The following is a 22,876-nucleotide window of genomic DNA, read 5'->3' as shown; positions in this document are numbered from 1 at the left end:
AAAATAAATGTAAAAGGCACCTTTTGCCTTGTGGCAGTGAATCATGATAGAAAATGCCACTGTAAGTTTTCAGGGTTTATATCCTGTGGTACTCTGGGAAAAACAAACTCGGGCAGACCTCTGGAAAACTAGCTTGAACTATTTACAATGTATCACACTTTAAAATAGTATGCTGTATCAGCTTTCCTTATTCCCCAGGCAGTACACTTAACTGGGGACTCTAATAGCTCTTCTAGTTAGGTGTCACACCTGAAAATGTATGATTTCACCTTTCAGGTAATCTTTTTGCTGTAGATAATGTTGGCTCATATATCATTCTGGGATTTGAGATATAGTAATCTGATGACCTGCCTTTATGATTTTGGATGGCATGTACTGAATAGCTTTCTTCTGACTAGGTTTGCAGTAAATGACTGAAATGTTTTCCACTCCAGAATCTATCATTGGACACAGAAATCAAATGGAGAAATAATCAGAATATAAACAGGCTGTTGTAATTACATGTCCATCTGCTCTACAGGTATAGTTCCAGAAATAGGATTTAGGTCTTGATTCAGCAATAGTTTAGTTTTGTATGAGCATTCAAAGTAGGAAAACTGTGATATCCAAACCGACCATTATGAATAGGATGCTTGTGTGACTATGGGCATTATTAGGGGTCTTAATTTCTAAATTCTTTAGGCAGGAATTTTATAAAGAAGTCAATGGAGTACCCTGCTGGGTGATACTAAGTCAATAGTAATGATATGGATATTACACAGGCTTAGAGTCAGAGCAGAGATTTTTTTGGCCAATGACTATGAGCTGATGATAGCCACGAATTGTTAGAGGATGTTGAAGAGAAAAGGGGAATGAAAGTGCTAATTTCCTCCTGTAGACAATCCATGTTAGAGGGGAACTTAATCAAAGCGTCATTACTTTAATGAAATTCTCATATAAAATGCAGGACACTTGATATAATTTATCTAAATTAATTACTCTCTGCTGCTAAAAGGAAGTTGTATGACAAATTATTTGTTCTGCCTATTCATCCATTCTTTATCAGACCTTTTCCTACTCTGATGCAACATAAGGAGCAGAAGCAGCCTTTTCATGGTGCTGAGTGGATTAATTTGCATTGATCCCAGGCTAATACATGAGTTATTCACCCAAGACAGCACTCAGTGGTTTTAATAACATAATATTTTTCTGTGCCTAAATTAACAATCATTTTACAAGTAAGCAAAACACAAAGTAAATTTTTTTAAATTGTAGAAATTAAAAAACCCCAAACAAACGGACTTTATTGGTGTGCATAATAAAAGCACATAAATCTCAAGTAGCATTTTGCATTCACATTACAAATAAGAAAACTCCTAGCATATTTCAGATTATAAATTGTAATTACACTACCAATTTATCTGTAAAAATAAGATGCATCAGATGAACAGGTTCTGCATCCAGTTAGAGTAAATGAAAACAAATGCCACAGAAGCAAGATGAATCAGCTTTAAAAATACTGAATTATTGCCATGTTGGACAAGATGTATGAATCCTGAGTAGAAGCTATATCTTAAACTTTACTACACATAAATCTGTTGTTTTAAAAACTTACGGATGATCAACAGATATAAGCAAAAACTGAATAGCTTATTTCTGATCTAACTTTAAAGGTTTTAATTTTGAGCTTTATTCATGGCAACAGCAGAAGACTGCAACATGGTACCTTTCTGGATTTGAGTAGAAACGTATCCAAGTTATTTGTTTTGGATTTTGATTCAGAGTAGTATCCAGTTAGGGAATTCTTTACTCCTGAATCTGCATTCCTACTCCATTCTTGTCCAGAGATGAGGTGAACACAGGCAATAATTATGATTTGAAACTGTGAAGTCTCAAAGTCCTCAGATTGTTGGGATAATGCCTGCCGTGTTGTGCAGCGCGCACACGAGTGGTGTGTACTACAGGGCAGCGCCTCGAATGAGTGCCTCTGCGTGATGCTGGCTCAGCATGGTGTGCTTGCTACTGCCCCAACTGCCTGGCCCCGCTGGTTCTGAGGGACAGCAGTGCTGTATATCCAGTGTATCTTGATCCAGATCTGGGATCAGCTGTCTGTATGTTCCCTTTCACTTTTGTGGTTCTCTCATGAAGGTACTGAAGATCGTCTTTCGTTGCGGAGCTATAAGGGTATGTAATATGAAAATCAGATTGTCATTACAGAAATTGGCGTGTGGGTTTTAGATGCCATTGTCTGTTGAAAGCTTGCTCACAAAGCAGTGCAGGCAGAATGGATTGTGTGAATGCTCTTCATCTTGTCTGAGCAAAAAGTCTTCATTTTCTTAGTGGGAAGTGACTAAAAAATTTTTAAAAAGATGACTCACTTTGATATGTACTGAGGAGCATCCACATAATCTGTTCTGCTGGTTCTTCTTTAGCTGTTTCAGAGGCATGATAGGCATTGTAGCGTTACCTAAAACTGGCAGTGTTTGGCAATGCAAGCCTGATCTTAAGCCTGTATTCAAGTATATAACACACAGTGCACTGCTGCACAGAGAGAAAACTTACTTTTCAGCAGAGTTTATCTAATCTAAGTGGGGTGCTGTCATAGTATAACTAGTATATTATAGATGCAAAATCATTTAGAGCCAGTGTAAGTATCTTGAACTGTGTCCTTATGTAGGTATAATGCCATGATGCCAAGAAGCAGGTGGAGGGTTCAGCGTGATTTTTAAATAGGCCAGAGGTATCCATTAAAACAGTCTTTATTTCTTCAGTAATGTGGGTTTTTAAAAACAACTAATGGAAGTATTTCTAGTGTTATCTCCTGAGTTGTTCTAATACTTATATGTACTTATAAACTTACTTATTATCCTGGTTATTTTTTCCAGCATTTTCACTTTATCTGGGAAACTTCAAGCAAACTAGAAGATAGCTTATTTGTTCCTCTCACTAGCTTTGAGTATTTAAGTAGTTCTTATCAAAATGTTATGTTATTATTCAGCCTATGTTTGTAAACCTGCCAAACTTTGCTTTGCTCAGGTTTCATGAACTCTTGATTCAGAAAATGGAAAATTAATTTCTCTGTGTGTGCGTCTAGAATGCCCAAAGGTGTGCTCCCAGAAACAGGCCATACCTGCAGAGGAAGGGTTTGTGGTACATGTCAAGTCAGCCTGGTGGCTACCATGATGCTTTGTGAGTGGGCAAGCCAGTAAAAACAGAATAGTGTTTGGGGTCTTTTGAATGAATGTATTTTTACATGCACAAGTGCTGTAAAGGAAACATTTAATAGTTACTTGTGTTTCTTGAGTTGTGTGGATAGCGTCTGTAGAGTCCACAGCTATACCCAGTGGGTTTTCTCTCTGATTTAGTGAACAGGGAGGTAGAGAACAGTGAGTAGGAATAATAAACTTCAAAAAAGTCAGCCTAATTACTGTTCCAGACTTAAATTTGAGGATATCTGGAAGAGTCTGGATAAGCATCTGAACTTCACAGTGCCGATTTGAACTGTTTGAAGTTAGCTTGCTGGTAGCTGGAAGTTCCTATCTTATTTTTTCCTTTATCTGTGAGACTCATATTTTTTCCATGCAATTGGCTTTGCTTCCCATTTAATCTTGGCAGTAGCAGCTTGCTCACTGGCTAATTTAAACATGCTCTAAATAAGGTGGGGAAAGCCATTTTAGGCATACAAGTGAAAACCAAGGTTGAACTGACATGATTGTATATGCTGGAAAAATAGGACAAGCACAAATTATACCAGCTTTGTATAATCAAAGCTTCTAGGCAGACATAGTTAGCAGCTTCCAAACTTCCTAGTTTATATTGGTCACTTTTTTGTTTTGTTTTTTTACAAACATAAATTAAAATGAACACAGCAGCATCCTGAAGTCACCCTTTGGCTTACTTCTGAGACTTGATCGGAGCCAAAGATATGCAGGTGGCTCCGACAGCTGCACTCAGCAATAGATTCTAGTCTTGTGCCCACAGAAACTAGGTTAATCCACCGCTTCTGGCATCGTGGGTTGCAAGAAACTCTGAAAATACAACTGTGCACTGAAATGCTGTTTCACTTCCCACTGTTAAAATACATTTAGTGAGATTTTCTTCTCCTTTCTTAGCAATTATTAATGCTAATACTTACCTTTATTTTTACAGTGCTCTTTACTTCAAAACCTGAGTTTGCTAAAATAAATAATTATGTTTAGGTAAGTGGTTTTTTGGCAAATGGAATCAAAGTACTTTTGCAAATATTTGTAATCATTAGATCTATGTGGGAACTTTTGTAATTTATTTCTATTAAGAAAAATACAATCACTTCAATAAAAGCAGCCTTTTAATTGTTTCATTTTAGATTGTTTTGTTTCCTTTATTAGCATTTGTAAATGGCTAGCACAACTACTGGGCAATCTAGACTTCTAGGCAAAGATCTCTAGTATTTTTTAAATGTAGACTACAAACAAATATGCAGCTGAATTGAAATGGAAAAATCTTTTGATCGTTGCTTTGTCATTATCTTTTGACAACATGTTCAGTGTGTCCCTGTGAAGCCAAAAATATTTGCGGAGTATAACACAGACTATAAACTCCTCATATAGTGGTTGGGCTTGTACTGCCTGTTGTCTGGTATGAATGAGAGATGGCTATGATTTCAAATGAGATGTGCTTAATATATGTACTAGAGATATATCAGTCGAAAGTGGGCAAAATCCACATTGAACACTTTAAACATTTATGATCTGTATACTTATGTGCAAAACTGTTAAGGTTACAACCTGAAAACATCAGAGAGGTCAGCAGCCTTGAAACCAGAAGGTTGTTCCATTCTATGGAGTTTGAATTGTTAAAGTAAGCTAGAACATCACCATTCCTTCATATGGCTTCAACTCACTGCCTATCTTGCTTAAAAATTTTTTTTGCTAACACCTCATGTTTTCTGGAAAGTAGACTTTTCCTCCCACCTGTCTGTACACTAAAAATGAACATTTCACCTGCTGGTACTGCTGGTTGCATTTTAAAATGTGTTCAGGTGACAGCTAAGTAGTCAAAACTTTTTTTTATTAATGTATTCCTTGTTCAAACAAAAGAATTTTTAAGTATGTGTAACTTATGGCCTGAACCTTTTTTCACTTGCACCAGTTTCATGCCATGGTAAGGCCACTCTTACACTGAGGTAAAACTCTTCCATTGAGTTTTTTCTTGACTTAGTGGTAGATGAGGACAATGAGATTCTTAAACACTATCAAGGTCCATGAAAGAGCTTACATCTTCTTTTACTGTTTTCTTATTTTGGTGGAAATATTGATTTGTGCTTCCAAAAAGGAAAAGTGGAATTTCCTCACTTCTAAAAGTGAGGAAAGTGTTTGGGCAAGTTAGGTACCTATTTTGAGGTCTGATGAGTTGCGTAAGTTTGTTTCCACCCAATGTAAATGTAGTTTCGGATTAGAACGCATGAATAACAAAAAGGCAAAAATAACAGGCACATTAATGGGCACTGAATAAACTCAGTAAGACACGCATGCATTATTCCTAAGTTATTAACTTTCTGACACAGTTTAAATTGCCATAAATTAAATCTGCATGAATGGTTTAGACCCCCTGTAGCACAAAATGTTTGGTAATGATAACAGGGTAGAAGGAAATTTAAGTCGAAGGTGAAATCTTAACTGATGAGAGTTGATTAAATTCCTTATCTATGTTGACAGTGCAAATTCCTTGTGTTCTTTGGGTCACCCTAATGGGACTAAGCATCATCACAGTAATTAAATCACCCTCCAACACTTCTCTTTCTGAAATTGAGGCTACAGTCTGTTTGGGTTATACTTTTATTTCTGTGTGTATGGGCCCCAGAGTAAAAAAAAAAAAAAACCAACACTGAAAAGTCAACAAAGGGATGGAAAAGCGGTGCAGGCAGAAAGAGTTCTACATACTTTTTTTTTTTAAAATACATACATGCATGTGTTGTTGGCTGCTATGAACTAGACTTTCTCCACAAATGGGATCTGAGTATTATAGTGGAGTTTTAGCTAATAAGATGTTCAAGTCCTCTGTGAAAGTGGAGGAAAAATTTAATAGCTATATATGACCTTATGAGATGGAGGACTCGAGCAATTGTTATTTAATCCAAAACAATGTTGGAAATGTGTGGGTTAGGAATTTTCTGGGGAGGGATTAGCTCAATGAAGAGTGCATAATGGGTTTACTGGAGTTTGTGAGCTCTTGTATAGGATGAGTATAGGTATTATTTCTTAATACAAATATGCCTCTTATTAAACTCTGTTATACACATGGAAAGCAGGTGATCTGATTCAGCAGAAATAAAACAAACTGAAAACTATAGGGAAGCAAATGTTTTCTTCAAAGTATGTTCTGCATTGAGAACTTGCCTGGTGTGGAGGCTTGAATGTTGGTCCTCTTGCCTCTGCATAGTCTTTTCTTCTCTAGTAGAAAAGTCTGTCCCTGTTTTCTTTCCTGTCCCTGTTTTCTTTCCTGTCCCTGCAAAGAGGAAGTTGATTTCCAACTAGTATTTTGGGTTTTGTTCATCCAGGTGATTGCTCCATCAGGATGAATTTATTTGAAGTAGTTGGAGATGCTGAACCTCTGGCACTGCTGGTTGATTTACTTGCAAATTCTCATTAAGTTTTTCACTCTGCTTTTTTTTGCCAACCTAGCCTCTTTCTGGCAAAGGAGTATTCCTGTATGGCTAGAAGGTATAGCTTTACTTTCACTTTATAGGTCTTTTGTTTCTTACTAAGTGTGAATGAGACCTGACATTTGCATTTCTTCCATATTTGTGTAAATTTAGTCAAAGGAATGAAACTTGGTTGTCAGCATCAAGCTGCTATTATCCATTTGTTTGAGGTGGCTCTTGTGTTTACTAGGATAGGAAGGTGCTGTTGTCTTTGAAATGAGTAGTTTTGAAGCCTGTACTCAAGAAGTCACCTTTTGATACTGATGAAGATAATTCCATCAATGCAGTGGGCTGAGGTTCCTCACGTGGCGGATATTTGCATCTCAAAGATGCGAGAAACCTGCTGTGTGCTCTTATAACAAGCCATTTCCCATTGTGAGCTTCTATACTTCTCCCCTTTTTTTTTTCCTTGTTTACTTGATGGCAATTATTTCATTATGTGCTGTGTATGACAATTGTTTAAACTCATTTTTTATCTTATTTGATTAAAAAAAAAACTTTCTCCATTTTTAATCCACATTACAGGAAGATCACTGGGAAAACTGGTAGAAATTATATAAATGTTTGAAACTTGCATCCTCTTTTAAAATATTTTTATTAACTATTGCATAATTAATTTTACTTAGTAATAAATCTCACTAGTGGCAACATTTTCTAATTACCAAAGAAAAAGGTGGCCAGCTAATGTTCTGGAGGCTAAGAAAAAACTTTCTGATGGATTGGGTAAATGCTTATTATCAGGAGAGAGGAACAATGACTATTAATGTGGGCAGCAAGAACAAGTGAAAGCAGAGATGAATTATTCATGTGGTCTGTTTCAACACACACTTGTTCTTTTGCTTTCTCACACATTTAGCTTTGTGACTCACAGTTAATGTGTTTGGAGAAGAAAGGTGTGGAGAGAACAACCGTCTAAAAAGGCTACCAAGAGAACATTTGCCTGGTCAGTTGTAACTGTGCAAAAAATACATGTGGAGCTCCTGAAGATATTAGCTTATATTGTAACATCATGCTGAGTTGCATCTGTTCACGACCATCATATCATCAGAAAATGATGATATGACAATGCATCAGAAAATTATGATCAAGGTTTAAAATGGAGTTATATATTTGGGACACTTAGACTTGGTATTTCCAACCTAAGGAAACATTAAAGAGAAGGTGCACAGCACTAAGAGTCAGGCTTTGTGCAAGTGAGTCACACCTCTCACTTTTGTTGCTTCTGCTGTGTGAACTGTGATGGCCCTCTTCTTTAGAAGGTATCGTTGCAGTCTGCAGACATCAGATTTTCTTAGTCTGTGAAACTCAGTTACCAATTTTCAATCTTACTGTCTTTAGAAACTATGAATAAAAATTATCAGAATAGCCTATGTGGCTTACAATATTACGAAGAAATTTGTATATTTTATGCTTCTGATATTAGTGACGAGCATTGTTGATTCTTGAGCAAAGGCATTAGTTAAAGTATTTCCAATAAAATTATTGCTGAAATTATTTACAGCAAGCACCATCTATTTCAGTGGTTAGGTATGCTTGTTACAGCAAGGCTGCAATTGCAGAATCATAGATTCCTTTCTGTTGAAAGAGACCTTCTGTCAAAATAGGGTCAGTGTTGAATGTAGACCTGATAGTTCAGTCTTATGCTAGTATTGAATGGCTTTGCGTTTTTACTGCTTTGGTCAAATATATTGATTTAAGGCACACTGTAAAGGTTATTAAAGGTTATTTAATGTTGTTATTACAGTTATATAAGGTACATTTAAAAGCCTACCTGTTCCTCTGGACTTCCAGAATGCCTAAGACATGTTGAATGAGTTTGGAGTTGGAGCAGCAATAGCAGGATACTAGTTATTGCCGTATGGTTTTGTTTAACAAGTTAATTGAATATTGTCTTGAAAACCATATATATGTTCTTGCTTAAAAATGTATGTTTTTGAATAATAAGGGGGGCTCTTTTTGTTTTTGGTTTTTTTGGTGTGTTTTTTTTTTTTTGCACTGATTGGGAGCTGAAAGGAAGGTAGCTTAGGTCCTGTTTTAACACTGTTGCTTTTTTGAAGCTCTAGTCTGTACACATGCAAAGCATCAGACTGAGATGCAGGAGATGTGGGTGGAACAGAAACTGTGCAGGCCTTTCCCTTCTGTCCCATTACAGAAGCAGATGGATGGATGAGGTAATCTACCTAGCTGGACTCCAGTAACAGCCACCTTGCTGGTCTGGGCTTCAAAACCCAACTTGCTGCTATGACAACAGGATAGTGATTTGGTCATTTGAAGGAAAGTATGTGTATAGAGTGTTTATAGAATCTCTATAGTAACTAGAAATACTTAGAATATATATTGTGAAATAAATTATAAAAATGGTAATGTACATGTTATAATCAATATAAAGTTATTACACATCTAGTGCTGCTTTCTAATATATGGAGAGAGTATTCTAAATAATGTAAGGAATTAACAATTCATTAAAAGCAGCCACTGTGAACTTCAAAGAAGTCATTAAACACAACCTTTCACATTTTTTGGCATTGTGAAGTTTCAGTATTCAAATAAAATAGCTTCAAATGTATGTATGCATAACATTCATACTTCTGTATGTATGCATAACATTCTGCTTCTTGCAACTCAATCAACAGATGAAACATTAAGTGAAACATTTATTTTTTCTATTTAAAAATGTCACATTTTCTTCAGAGCAGTCTTCTCAACATTTCACATGGTGAGAAGAACTTGGTATATATTAACTGTTAGAAGAACATACCCACTGGAATTAATAAGTTTATTTTTGTTTTGACTGTGTCCCATCTGTTTTAAGCTTTATTTAATCTTGAATATATTATAGCTTTCTTTGAAAGAGGTGTATCCAGTTTCTGTGTCCTACTAGCTGACTTTTAGAATAATTAAAAATGGATCAAATGTATTTGGCATAAGTTAGTATTTTTCTCTGTCAGTTCAGACATCTCCGTGGTTAGTCTTAGGGGCAATGTTCTCATGTTCTTCTGTCCATGCAAGGTCTCTTGCATAACCAGACCCAGCTCTTGAAAATTTATGAGGATGTGCTGTTGCATCTCTGTAGTTTTCAAACCCACTAAAATTCAGCAGAATTTTTTTTTTATATGCTCCAGAATAGTTTGAGGGTTTTTCTTTTTTGTGGTAGTAGTTATCTTTTTGTCTTGTGTGTGTATATATGTGGTGTCTAGCATCTAAGACCTCTGGATGCTACTGGACAGTATATGTTATACTAATCAGAGATTTCTGTAAAGTGACAAAGGGTATGAGAGTACTGTTCTGAAGATCCTGAGGATGCCATTCTGTGTTACGAGGCTGCCTTTATTGACTTTACGTAGATTGTGCTTTTATATGTTCTCTGAGTTCTCTCCTTCACCACTTCATAGTTGAAAATCTTCCCTAGTGCTTTTTCTATTTTGGGCAAAATTGATAACTTTTATCATCTGAGACTTAGTATTGTTAGATTGGGAGTGTACTTGTCTGCTTGCAACACCTGTCTTACTGTTGGCTTTTGAAGTTGCATGGTATGTCTGAGGTTTTTTGATTCTGTAAAACATTAGTTATAAATTGCTGGGGAAACAAGGGTCTAATATTTGAGGACATGGGGAGCTGATCCAGGGGACTTTATTTCTAAACACTGAAGCAGCAAATTCTAAGCTTCCTGAGATCTTAAGAGATTCAATATCTCACTAAGAGCTTAAGCTTTTCTTAACGAAATGTTGGCCCGTGTGATGCAAGTCTGTAGTAAAATTTGGAGATGAGAGACTCCCAGCTTACAAAGGGGAGCTCTTCACTGTAAAATGCAATGTTACTTATACTTTTATATGTCAGAGTTTTTAAGATTTAAGTGTATTTTAACATTTATGTTATGGCAGGTATTAAGGACCTATATAAAATGATTTACTGATATGGAACCATTTTGGTAGAAACCCTAGCAAAAAAGTTGTTTGTGGGTTTTGGGAATTTTTTGGGGGGTTGTTTTATTGATTCTGCCTTCTGGTTTCTTGCAAAGTGAGCTAGTCTGTGACAGAGTAATAGAGAAGATGAGATGTAAGAGAGTACTGCTAAGTAACAGCTCTGCTGAAACCCTTGTTCTGAGAGGAAGTTATGCTTTCTTCTAGTTTGTCTTGTCCCACATTCCTTGAAGCTGTCTGCCATAAAAGATTGTTGAAGGACTATCCAGAACATTCAGAAGCTTCTGCTTCCTTAACCATTGTAATGTAAATAAAAAATAGTATTAGCAAAGATTTCATAAATCACTCAGGCTGATGATCTTCATTTGAATGCTTTCTCTTTCAGTATTATCCTGCTAGAAAATACTGATTTAGAGGAAAAGAATACCTGTGTAAGAAAAGAAAATTTTGACCAGCTCTGCTTTGGGCTCGATCCAGATTCTGTTGTGAAGCAGTTCTTGCAGTAGAAGAGCAGGTGAGTGATGCAGGTTCTTTACACATGATTCTATGTTTGTATGTTTTTGTTGTATCTCTGTCTTTTCCTCCCCCTTCTTCCCACTCAGACAAGTGTGTGTGTTTGTGTGTGCAATCACATCTACCTGATGCACACATTTCCTTATTTTAAGACTAGAAGATGTGCAAAGAACAAGGAAGATTCTGCCCTGGCTGCCTTCTGAGTTAGTATGTGTTCACAATCTAGCATACTGCTATATTTTTCAGTTACAAGTAATACTTGCAAACTGAATTTTAAAAATAGCTTTGATAAAGTATAAAGACTAGCATGGTCTAATCGGATTGGTTGGTTGCTTTATTTTTCTATAATGCTCTGTTATTCTAGATTATATGCTCAAAATAGGTGCGATAGTATTTTTAAAAATGGAAAAAAAAAAATCCCTTCCTTGCTTTTGTTGCTTAAAGATCACTTACAATGTAAAACTGAGAGAGGTTAGCTTCGCTGACAGAGACAGGTCTATACTAGCATTCAGAATTTCCAGTCTGACTCAGTGGGTTGTAACTAATGGCACATTAACTATATTTCCCCTGGAGAACATATGCAGTAATTATATTCAAGTGCTTCTATTTTTAGAATGTGATGGGGTGCCTTTAGGGCCTTGTGTTTAGCCCAGCTGTTGCATTTTTTTGCAACTCTGATTTGCTTTTTTTCCCTGGAATTCTAGCAATTTGTCAAATTAATGAAAGCATTGGAGTAAGTGTGGTATGTCTTACAAGGCACCATAAAGACCAAAAGTTTTTTTCAAGATCTGCTTCTGTAGCAGAGTGCTTGAAAGGGATAAAAGTGAAGGATTAATCTGAGAGAAAAAGGCACAAGAGTGTGTGAAATGCTGTGGTTTATTTTTCAGAAAATATTTTTGGTATAACCAGGCTTGAACAATGTCATGGTTTAACCCCAGCCAGCAACTAAGCACCACACAGCCGCTCACTCACTCCCTGGCGGTGGGATGGGGGAGAGAATCAGAAGGGTAAAAGTGAGAAAACTCGTGGGTTGAAATAAAGACAGTTTAATAGGGAAAGCAAAAGCTGCGCATGCGAGCAAAGCAGAGCAAGGAATTCATTCACTCCTTCCCATGGGCGGGCAGGTGTTCAGCCATCTCCAGGAAAGCAGGGCTCCATCACACATAATGGTTACTTGGGAAGACAAACGCCATCACTCCGAATGTCCCCCCCCCTTCCTCCTTCTTCCCCCAGCTTTATATGCTGAGCATGATGCCATATGGTATGGAATAACCCTTTGGTCAGTTGGGGTCAGCTGTCCCAGCCGTGCACCCCCAGCCTGCTCGCTGGTGGGGTGGGGTGAGAAGCAGAAAAGGCCTTGACTCTGTGTAAGCACTGCTCACCAGTAACGAAAACATCCCTGTATTATCAACACTGTTTCCAGCACAAATCCAAAACATAGCCCCATACTAGCTACTGTGAAGAAAATTAACTCTATCCCAGCCAAAACCAGCACAAACAAATTGTGTATAGTTACCCAGTATTTAGACAGTTGAAAGATTGTTTGCTTGCTCGTATCTACAATATGTAGTCTGTGTAAATTTTGAGGTATTCCCCTTTCCAGTTTTGAGAGAGAAGTCAGCTTTTTAAAGGAAGGCCTGAATGCCTGTAAGATGTGTACCAGGTTCTTAGTAGTATGCATATTGTATAGGTTTCTTCACATACTAAATTGTTGCAGAATGCGAGTATTTTTGTTATAGTTTGTTATAGTTATAGTCCTCTTGTTTCATACTTGTAGCTGTTGGTAGTGACAAATGCATTGAAGTACTATGTGCAAGAGGTAGAAGAAATGACAATGCAGAACTTGGATGTCAGAAGTAGGATTTAAGTGAAATATAAGGGTCTTTTATGCTTCTGAGTGCAGAATGTACTGTACTGCTGCTTAAATGGGATTTTCACTTTTGATCATTTCAGCAAAGATATGTAGTCTGTGTAAAGCCACTAATCAGAGTTAACTTGAGGGAATCTAGGATGAACCTGCTTGGTTTTAATTAGAATTATTTAATAACCAATTACCACTGCTGTTCTCATACAGAACCAAGAAGGGGGAGTGGTGTTTTAGAGTTTCTCCTGAGGAACGAGCTAATTCACATCACAACACTGTGACTCAGCTTCCTGCTTCGTTGCCATGTAAAGAAATAAGAAAATTTTGCCAAATTTGTTGAGATGGAGTGAAAATGTAACAAATGTGAGCAGTGAGAGGGTGTTATCTTACGGCTTGGTGGCATTTTGTTGGTTGATTTACAATTGAGAGAAAGTAACATTATTTTTTTTTCAGCTCTTAAAGTTAGATGACTGAACTGGGGTGAAAGTGTAACATCGGCAGGTTTTGTTTTCATGGATTAAAAAAAAAAAAGAAATGCAGGGACAGGATAGTCACACCTTTTGTCCCTCAACTTCATTTCACTTTACTAAAAAGTTATACATTCTTTGAAGGGATAACACCCCAAGTTGCTATATTTGTATCTTCTGTAGATCTGATAAACCTAACGTGACCTTGAGGGCTTTTTGCGCTTACCCTATGTTTTGTTGGATGTGTCAGCGCAATTTAAACATACCAGCTGATATTGTGAAGCTATTTGTGAAAATATCTGTATCATGAATGCATCTATCAATACCCCCAATGCTACTTGAGGGCTAAGGGTCAACTGTTAAATCTTAATATAGGGGTTTTAAGGTTAAAAGGTTTTAACTGAGCTATAGCATTTTAATCAGGTCCATCTGCCAGAGGAAAGAGTTTGAGGCAGTGAGATGTTATCAAGAGCCAGACAAAGAAGGAAATTTGACAAAGAAATGTTAACAGAAGTCTCCCTAGGAAAAGAATACTAATATATGTAGAGGCCTGTGGGTAGAAAAATCGTTGGGTTCTCTTTTGCAATAAGATCATCTGGTTTGGATGCAAGAGTGTTCAAAGTTAGAAAAAGCAAAGAAACAACCTCTTTGTTTTATGATAGATGAAGCCTTATGGATTTCCAAGAAAAGAATGAGATTTATTGAACCACTGTTATGGAATTCTTAGGATTTTGTGCTTTTTCTAACGTGTTGTAAACTGTTGTGTTTTATCTGGTTAGAAGTGTATGCTTCCTAAAGTCTTGAGCTAAAAGTATCTTTGGTGACAGTTGCAGGTGACAGTATGAGGAAAAAAAAAGAGAGGGACTGGACCAAAACCAGGCATCATTTTGGAGAAGGTCTGCTACAGAAATGTGTCCTCTGCATACTCTATGTATGTATGCTGGATGCTGAGCACAAAGGAACACGGGACATGCAGGCAGAAGTGCATGTCTTGTTACCATTAAGGATAGCTATTCTTCTTTTCCTATCCCTTCTAACTAGGTTTTATGAACTCTAAAGTAATTTTGTTGTAGGTTATGAAAAGCTTGTGTAGAAAAAACATTCGCAAAATCTACAGAAAGAGCTAACAGCTTCATGTGTAAAAACTTTACATTTCTTGTATTTGGAAAGCCATTTTGACGACTGAAACTGAAGAGTTAAAATACGCAAATGTCTGGTCAGTTTGATCATCTTTTAGATAATCCCTGCTACAGTTTCCCAAAGGCTGGGACCCCAGCTTTGAGAGCTCTTCCTTCTTCTCTAGATGAGTATTTAAGTGATTTCAGAACCAAATTCTCAGTCTGGTATCTGTTTCTAGGACTGGCTACCTGCTCTCTGGGAGTCCAAGGAACAAAGCGGGTCTTCTGTTCCTCAGACTTATTGTTATTGACTTGTTCTTAAATTAAAAAAAACCTTCCTCTTTCTTCATACTTATGTGCCTACTAAAGCTGTTCAAGGACTTTGTATCTGATTGGACAGAAATCTCTAGGACAGTTCATTTTATGAAATTATTTTTCTTTGTGGAAATTAAATATATTGTTTTATGTTGTGTTGATCCAAATACAAGTGGTTTTCACTTGTCAGATGAATTTAAGTATTTTGTTATGGGGTGGTTTGATATTAAATTGCACATGTATGAGCTGTGATATCTCACAAAAGATGCAGCTGTGGTGTGCTATGCTTGGTCTCCAGTGTGAGTTGGGCTCGCCGTATGCACTGCACTCTCCAGATGGACTTTAGGTAACTAATATTGATGCATTATCAGGAATGAATGTGCTCTGCTTATGTCATGGCAGAGTCAGTTGTTCAACTGAAGCATGGCCTTCTTTGAGACTTGCATAAATGATTCAGATCAGTAACTCATGTTCATATTGAAAACCTGAAGGCATTTCAGGTATCAATTTTGAGTTCTCAAGCTTTCTGAAATCTATCAGGGAAGTTCACTGTGTTTTAATTGGTTATGCAGATGGTTCAAGTTTTTAATGAAAAAATTGTTACTTGTTAATAACAAAGCTGAAACAATAGATAATATTGCCTACATTGAAGCAAAGATTAAATTCAGATTTGATATTGTAGTGTAACTTTACATTGAAGGTACTTTATGTGGGGGAAACATTCCTTTTTGGTCTCCCTGATACCTCACTGAGGGAAAGAAAAGGCAACATGATGAGTAAAAAAAAAAGGGGGGGGGGGAGGGGAGGAACAGGGTTATATCATCTCATTGTCTCAGGCTTGATCTTGCAATGAGATGGAAAAGGCAATCTTGTCTTCTATGGGCTTTTGTAGAAATACACAGAAAGGCAGTTACTACCATTAATATGCAATGTACTGAAGTTATGCTGGGTGCAACAATTTGCCTGCAGGCTTGCATTAAGGGTTTAGAACTTTATTGTTTGACACAAAATCATGATGCTGAAGTTTCAGAAAAGTGGAAAAAAATGTAAGGAAATAAGAATTACTTTTCCCCTGCTGGGATATTTAAGATCAATTATTAAATAACTCAGTAAAAAATTCACACTTGCTTCAAGGTACTCTAATTGGATTTACTTTAATGTACTGTCCTATCTCACTGGAAGAAAAATCAGAGTTTTTTTGGCAGTTGGAGTTTGACTGTAATAATAATAATAATATAATCATCTAAGTGATATACAGTTAACCAATATGCACATAACAGAAATGAACAACTAGTTTCATGTTGTGAGAAATACAGCTGCAAAATGGCAGTTCACTATTTACTGTTTTATTTCAGGTATCTTTGGCCACTACACTTGATGGGAGATAGTTCTATAACCTCATTCTGCTTGTAGCTTGGACTTAGTTTAATTTCCAGACTGAATTTGTTCAGAGACAGTTCTTGTGGTAATCTTACCATATTTTGTATGCTAACATGGTCTTAAATAGTTTTTACTGCTGTTTTTTTCTTTTCCCCTATGAAGAATTGTATTTCCCATCACTTCTTAGAGCTTTGGAGGGTGCAATAATACCAAGTCCTAAGGGATACGGGATATTTTTTGACAAAGATATGACTAGTGATATTTTAGACTTTAGTCAGTACTTAGCAGACATAGAAGGGTCTTTGGGTCTTTTTAGTATCTGCTAAGAGATGAGCCATCTAATAAATACTAGCTCACAGCTTCACAGTATCATGTGATGCTTTTTTAGGATGCTTCATTAACACTAATGACATTTTTATTCACTACCGTACAAGATTACTTTTTGTTAATGTTGAGAGAACTGGTTAGTGTTACGTACAGGCTGGTTTTCCTTTGTTTAGAAAATGCTCAGGTGGAATTTTGAAAGGTTTTTGGTTTTCTCCCTACTGTCTTATGTTTACGTAGAATATTTGTAGAAGGAGACTGCAAAATTTCAGCACACAGCAAGTTTCTAAGAGCTGTGAGCCTATTTAGCATACATTTTTTACTGGCTTTAAAGTACTATAAAATAATGTTAGGCTGTTCTGTGCCATCAGTTGTGTTGCCATCAGCTGCATTTCTTGAGGATTCAGTGAAAAGGCATTTAAAACCTTGTAGTGCTGTTGTGTGTGTCCTATATAAAGTACAAAGTGATGGAGATCATTCTTAAAACTTGTAACTTTACTGCTGATCACAGAAAAGAAAGCTAGCTTTTGTCATATGTTTTTCTTCAGGTCACTGATTTTTAGTGACAGTTAAAGGAGTTTCACCTTTAAAGCTCAACATGTTAGTCTTAACATTTCTGTTATTGGCCATAATTACTTTTTAGACTAAAATAAAATCTTTTTTTTATTTTGCAAGTCAGCCCTTTTATTTATACTTAGGATGAGTCTCTGTCTCTGTTGCACAAGTAAAGATATCTTACCTCAAGCAATCCCTGCTGTGCATCTGTAAGAAAACATTATTCCTTTGAAGTCCTGAAAACTGTGTATCCAGCTTTTTTCTTGTTATCCTTCTTTTAAAGTATTTTGTGTAGTTCTTTCTCATAGTTGAAGCTGATTAATTATGCAAGTTAAACACTACAAAGTGAGAAGGTGAACATGCTTGAAACGAGGAAGAGCTGAAGTTTGTATTCTGGAAATAAAATAAAAATTAATCAGTATAATGGATTGTTTCAATTTTCAGTCATGTGTCCCTCTGTGTCCTTCCCCCCCCCCAGTCAAACTAAATGTGCTTTCAGTGGTAATGGTCTGGTGGAGTCCTTGGTGATGTCTGGATAGATTTCACCTGTCCTAAGAGCTCAGTGGAATAATGTGTTCTTGGCAGTACTTTCAGACCAGTAATCAGTGACGTAGATCTTCCAGTTCAGGAAGAGAACCTTGTTTTTTCAGAAGAGGTTGATAACGAATAGTAACTTCAGGGAGTTCATGGCATGGAGGGAAAACATGCTCAGTTCAGGAAGGTTCTTTGTATCAGTAAAATTATTATTCTAAGTAATTATTCTCTCATTGTGTTAGGCCTCCTAACAGCAAAATATATTAACAATCTGAAGTAGGACTTTGCACATGGAGTCTTAAAAGCTAAAAGGGGAGGAGGAATATGGTATTTGATTTTTTCAGAAGTTAGGGGCTTTACATTTGCTGCTTGATTTCCCTTTTCTAGGACACAGACTCTCACTCAATGGTTGCTTGTGCTCTTATCTGCTCAAATGCATTTTCTTTTTATTCATTGCCCAGCTGAATTCAGGCATGCACATAGAAGCTGATCTCTGAAAGGCTAGAATATGTTTAAATGTTCAAAGGTTTGCTAAGTCAGGGTGTGAGGGGTTGCAACTTTTCTGACTGCCTTTATAGACACCTGGCATATGCTTTATATTTCTATTTTTATTTATATTCCTGCTTTTTTCTATTTCAGAAATGACATGATTAGCCTCATTAAAAATGAAAACTATCTTATCTAACATACCTTAGTTGCAAAAAGAAAGCCAAATGCTTATTTGTAACTCAAAATCTGAGTTCATGTCATAAGTACAACTACAGCGGAGAAGATTAAGGGGGGAAGATAAAGGAACAGCACTTGAGACAGTTTGATTCCAAGAAGGGAATTGAACTGCTAGGAAATCTGGAAAAGAAAATATTAACCTATATGAAATTATTATTATTTTAAATGAAAACATAGTTTGGAAGCACCAAAACACAAATTACAACATTGCTTTTGATGATTTCATATCAGCCTGTCCTTTAAAGAAAATTAACAAGTCGTTTTGATCCATCATGCAAATTATGTGGTGCAGCAGGGGAGAATGGGGAAAGAAACAAGGAGCTCGAGTTAACCTGTGAACTTTTTGACAGCCTTGGTTTTCTTATCTACAGGGAATGTAGAATTACACTGACATGGCTTTTGTCACAATAATTAATTTTCTAATTAAGAAAACTAAAGAACTTCATTTCTATCCCATCGTATGCTTTGCTAGCACTTCTGTGAGTTAGTTCTTGTATTAGGGGAATGCATTGAGGTCCCAGTTAAGATGTACATCAGTGCTGGGTTTTACAGAGCTATGTATTCTTTTCTGGAGTAGGGAATAATTTTCAACCAAAATCTTTCTGGCAGAGAACGTAGTTGATGATACTTGATGTTTCATAATTAATTTAGGTTTTGTTGAAATTTCCTTTAAAGAAAATGAAACAAAAGGGATCTGTAAAGTTCAGATATTTCTTTTAAAAAAATTAATTCAAATGTGATAGTTCAAAATTATTTTATTTCAGAAATCTCAGTTTTATTTTGTGGGGGGGAAAAAAACTCCCCCCAAAAAACAAACAACAACGTAGAACAATGTTTGAAATGGAAACAGAATACCTTCTTTATGTTAGCTTTTCCATATTCAATGGACTAGTTATTCAGAGTGCCAGCACAAGTCAAATAATGCACTCAAACAACAAAATCATTCTCCCACAGATACTTCCTAGATATCTTTGCATCAAAAAATCACTTTGAAAAAAAAAATTACTTTTTTATCCAGCTTATAATCAGGTAACAGGAAAAAAGGCATCCATCTTCCATTGCAAAGAAAATATCTGAAATATTATCTGCAAATATGGTATGGAATGTAATGCTTCAATTTTAATATTGCAGGTGTTATTTGACCTGATCCTTGTCTTTTTGTCCTCTTTTCTACTCCTGTTTTGTCCTGTTTTCTACTCTTTTACCAGATGCCTAATAAAAACTTATCGCTACTGTTGTGAAATTAACAAAAAGATCCATCTCTCTTTCAATATCTGCCCTGACAATGTTTTTCTAAGCCTTGATAGTCACTTTTTAAAAACTCTGAATTCCTCCAATTTCTTTAACTTGTCACCGCTGCCTCCACCTTAAGGTAAATGCTGAAGTCCTTTTGGTGTTCCCCTGGGTTCATGCCATCCTTGTGTCCTTTTGGTTTGGCCAAACACAGAGAATGGTAAATATGATATGAGTTAATAAATGGTAGGGTGTGCCTTTGGAGTAAGAAGTTGCAGGGCAGGAAGGACCTTCATTAGTGCAGTTAGAGCACTTGACTCACTGCTTTGTTGTTTTTTAGCTGTTTGACTTTTTTTCTGGTACTGCTCTTGGAATGGTCTTCAGCTACTGCCCAGGTGTCCAGCTCTTTTCCTGATGCATTCCTTAGCAGCTGTACCTGTTTCTACTCCAAGTCTGCTCTGCGATACAAATACAAACCATGTGTCTACAGTGTGTGATTGTTATGTGCAGTGGTTTGAGCTTTTGGTAAGAAGGAGAAGTTTTTTCTTCTTGCATAGAATTTTGGATTAGTGGTGAGATCAGAGAGGGTGCTAGCACCAATATGAATACATTATGATGAATAGCATGGGAATAATACCTGCCAGTAAGATAGAATGTTTCTTGATTTTTAGTTTGTATTTTGCAGCAATATGTAAACGTTTCTTTACAAGAACCTAAGCCAGGGTAATTTTGGGGTTTTGGTTAGAAACAGAAAATATGGGTTAGGCTTTTTCAAAGGTTTAAAACCTGAGTGAACTCAGAACTGATCTGCAGTATAGCCTAATCTACTACTGCTTGTTGAGTGAAAGTATTCAGAGAGAAATAGCATAATGTTAGAAATATTTTTGTTTTGATATATCTAAAAGTAACTCTTTCCTAACAAGAAGAGAAAAAAACAGGCAAGAGAAACTTTGACTTGTAACTGCCTCACCATATAAAAAGCTTCATGTAAATTATCTTGAGAGAAGATGATGTTTGTCGTAAAACACCTAAGCTTATTTTGAACTTTGTGACTGAGATTTTGAGCAGCTGGTTGTTGCTATGTACAAAGAATAATTTTTTGAGAATTTTGTGCCATGTTCTGTTAGTAAAAGACACAAACTTTTAGCATATTTGGACACGCAAGGTCATGTTGTTTTCTTTAAAAGTAGTCTTACGTTCAACTACTTTGTTTCACCATTAGTCCCGGCTCTTCAGATTTGTTTCTGAAGGGGCACATTTGTGACCTGAGACTAATTGAACCAAGATCCTCTGCAGTAAAATACATACTTGAGACAGGAGAGTGCAGCTTGAACTAACCATGCAAAAGATAAGAATGAGATACTAAAGCCTGTTTCTTCACTCAATAAATCAAACAAGGTACATATGTGTGGTGATGACTTTGTCTCTTTCAGTCTTTTCTCCTAGGTAGATAGTCTGTTCTGAAATATGGTTTCAGGAACATCACTGTCAGGTTCTCTGTTTTCAGTATGTTCTTCCATGCCTTTGGGAAACTACTGGAAATCTTTCCAGTAATTTCAATTATGTTTTATTTTATTAAATTTCTAATTTTAATTAAATGTGAGTGAAAGTTCCAACCTTGTTAATTCAGTAAATTTCAGTGTATAAAAGGTTGTCTTGTACATATGATCATCTTTAGTATCTGTATGAAAATTGTACCAGAAAGTAAGATCCACATCTTTAATAAGTTTATGTCCTTTTCTTAATTTTTTTTCATGCAGACTTGCTATACAAGTTGTGAAACTTTTGCTGGTGAGAGTTTTTGTTAGCCTGTAATATATTTTTACTGAAGGCAGAAGAGGAGAGATAGGGAGCAAAGGATTAGCCTCCATTAAAAAACTTAAATTAAAGAAGGAAGCTTTTGCAGTTCGCTCTGAGATGACTGTGCTTCAATCATTTCAGATTTGTATTTTGTAATGTGTTTTAGCAGGAGGGTGGAACTGAGTGATTGCTAAGTTTCTTAGGCAGACACACAGACTTCTCAGATCTCTCGGTAGTATTTAGAAGAGATGATTCGTTGTTGCATTTTTATTTTTAACTTCTTCCTTTCATATATAAAAATGAATAATAGCATAGCTTTGAAGTATTTTCTTGAATTTATTTGTAAGAGTGACTATAAAATCTAAAACATCATTAAGAAACTTTGCTCAATTGAAACTTTCTAATAAAAATAATTTTTCTTCGCAGTTTTGTTAGAGGAAAAAATATAAATGTCAAAATCTATTTCCAAATAACATAATTTTTACTTGTTAGAATGGGTTGTATAAGGGTTTATGTAATGGGGGGGGAGAGGAAGGGGGAAGAGTTTTTGTTTCATCTTATCACCTTCCTGACCCCTGTAACTAAAAGATGAGAAGTTTTGATGAGTGTTTGTCCTGGTACAAAAGACTGAGATTTAGATTATTTTTCTCTGCTTTCTGTGGGAGTTTGAATAAAGATTTCCTCCATCTTGTAAGAATGCCTTTAAGGATGCTCTTAAATGTTGCCTTCCCTCTGTCCAGCTAAAGATTTTTCAATGTCAAAATTAAAAGTTTATTAAGTTACAGAGAAAACAGAAAAACAACTTTAATCTGGCTTTCAGGGAAATCCAGTTATCTATCTTGCTCTAAAAAAATATGAAAGCGTTTAGATACAGCTATATCTATACCTACAACATATCTGAATTCTATTTAGAGGTGTGTGTCCAAGTGACACTAGCAATTACATTTGCAATTTGAAGGCACAATTGTAGGCCCTTAGCAAGGAAAGAGTAAGCAGGAGAAATGTTCATATGCAATGTATTCTCTCTGGAGAGATTAAAGAACCAAGCAGATTCATTGCAGAATGTCTTTAAGAATTGCACCAGGTTTAATTTGGGGGGGGGGGATTAGCTGACTAAATTTTTCCCTCAAGAAGGAAGGTCAGAACAACATTTTTCTCCTCTTCAAAATATTCCCTTTGTTTTCTTTTAGTGTTAGTGAGTTTGGGATTTGTGGGAACATAAGAGTGAAAGAAGCTGCCAGGAAAGGCAAAGTAGCCCAGTAATGTAGCCTTCTTGATTTGATGGGGATCTTTTAGACTGTCATAGATTGTGAATTTTCTATGGAGACTAATGTACAGTAAATGAACTCATTTGTACACTAACCAAAGGCTTGTGAAGGAAAAGAAAAGTATTTGTGGGTCACTTAGATCAGCTTTTACTCATTGTCTGGGTTCAGGAGGGAACTGAAGTAGTTAGATGAACTCAT

The 22,876-nt window shown here is 36.2% G+C and overlaps 1 long non-coding RNA gene across 2 annotated transcripts in view; it reads left to right on the top strand.

Annotated features, from left to right (window-relative positions):
• The window catches only part of LOC140656955 (uncharacterized), a 117,697-nt gene that overhangs the window by 11,674 nt on the left and 83,147 nt on the right, over window positions 1-22,876 (top strand). For both annotated transcript variants that reach the window (XR_012044181.1, XR_012044180.1), the window contains exon 2: window positions 10,967-11,095. This is a non-coding gene — a long non-coding RNA (uncharacterized lncRNA). The remainder of the gene's footprint in view (window positions 1-10,966; window positions 11,096-22,876) is intronic.

This window comes from Ciconia boyciana, chromosome 9, assembly GCF_034638445.1.
Source record: "Ciconia boyciana chromosome 9, ASM3463844v1, whole genome shotgun sequence".
NCBI classification, from domain to species: Eukaryota; Metazoa; Chordata; class Aves; order Ciconiiformes; family Ciconiidae; genus Ciconia; species Ciconia boyciana.
This window is presented reverse-complemented; position numbering and strand designations above follow the sequence as displayed.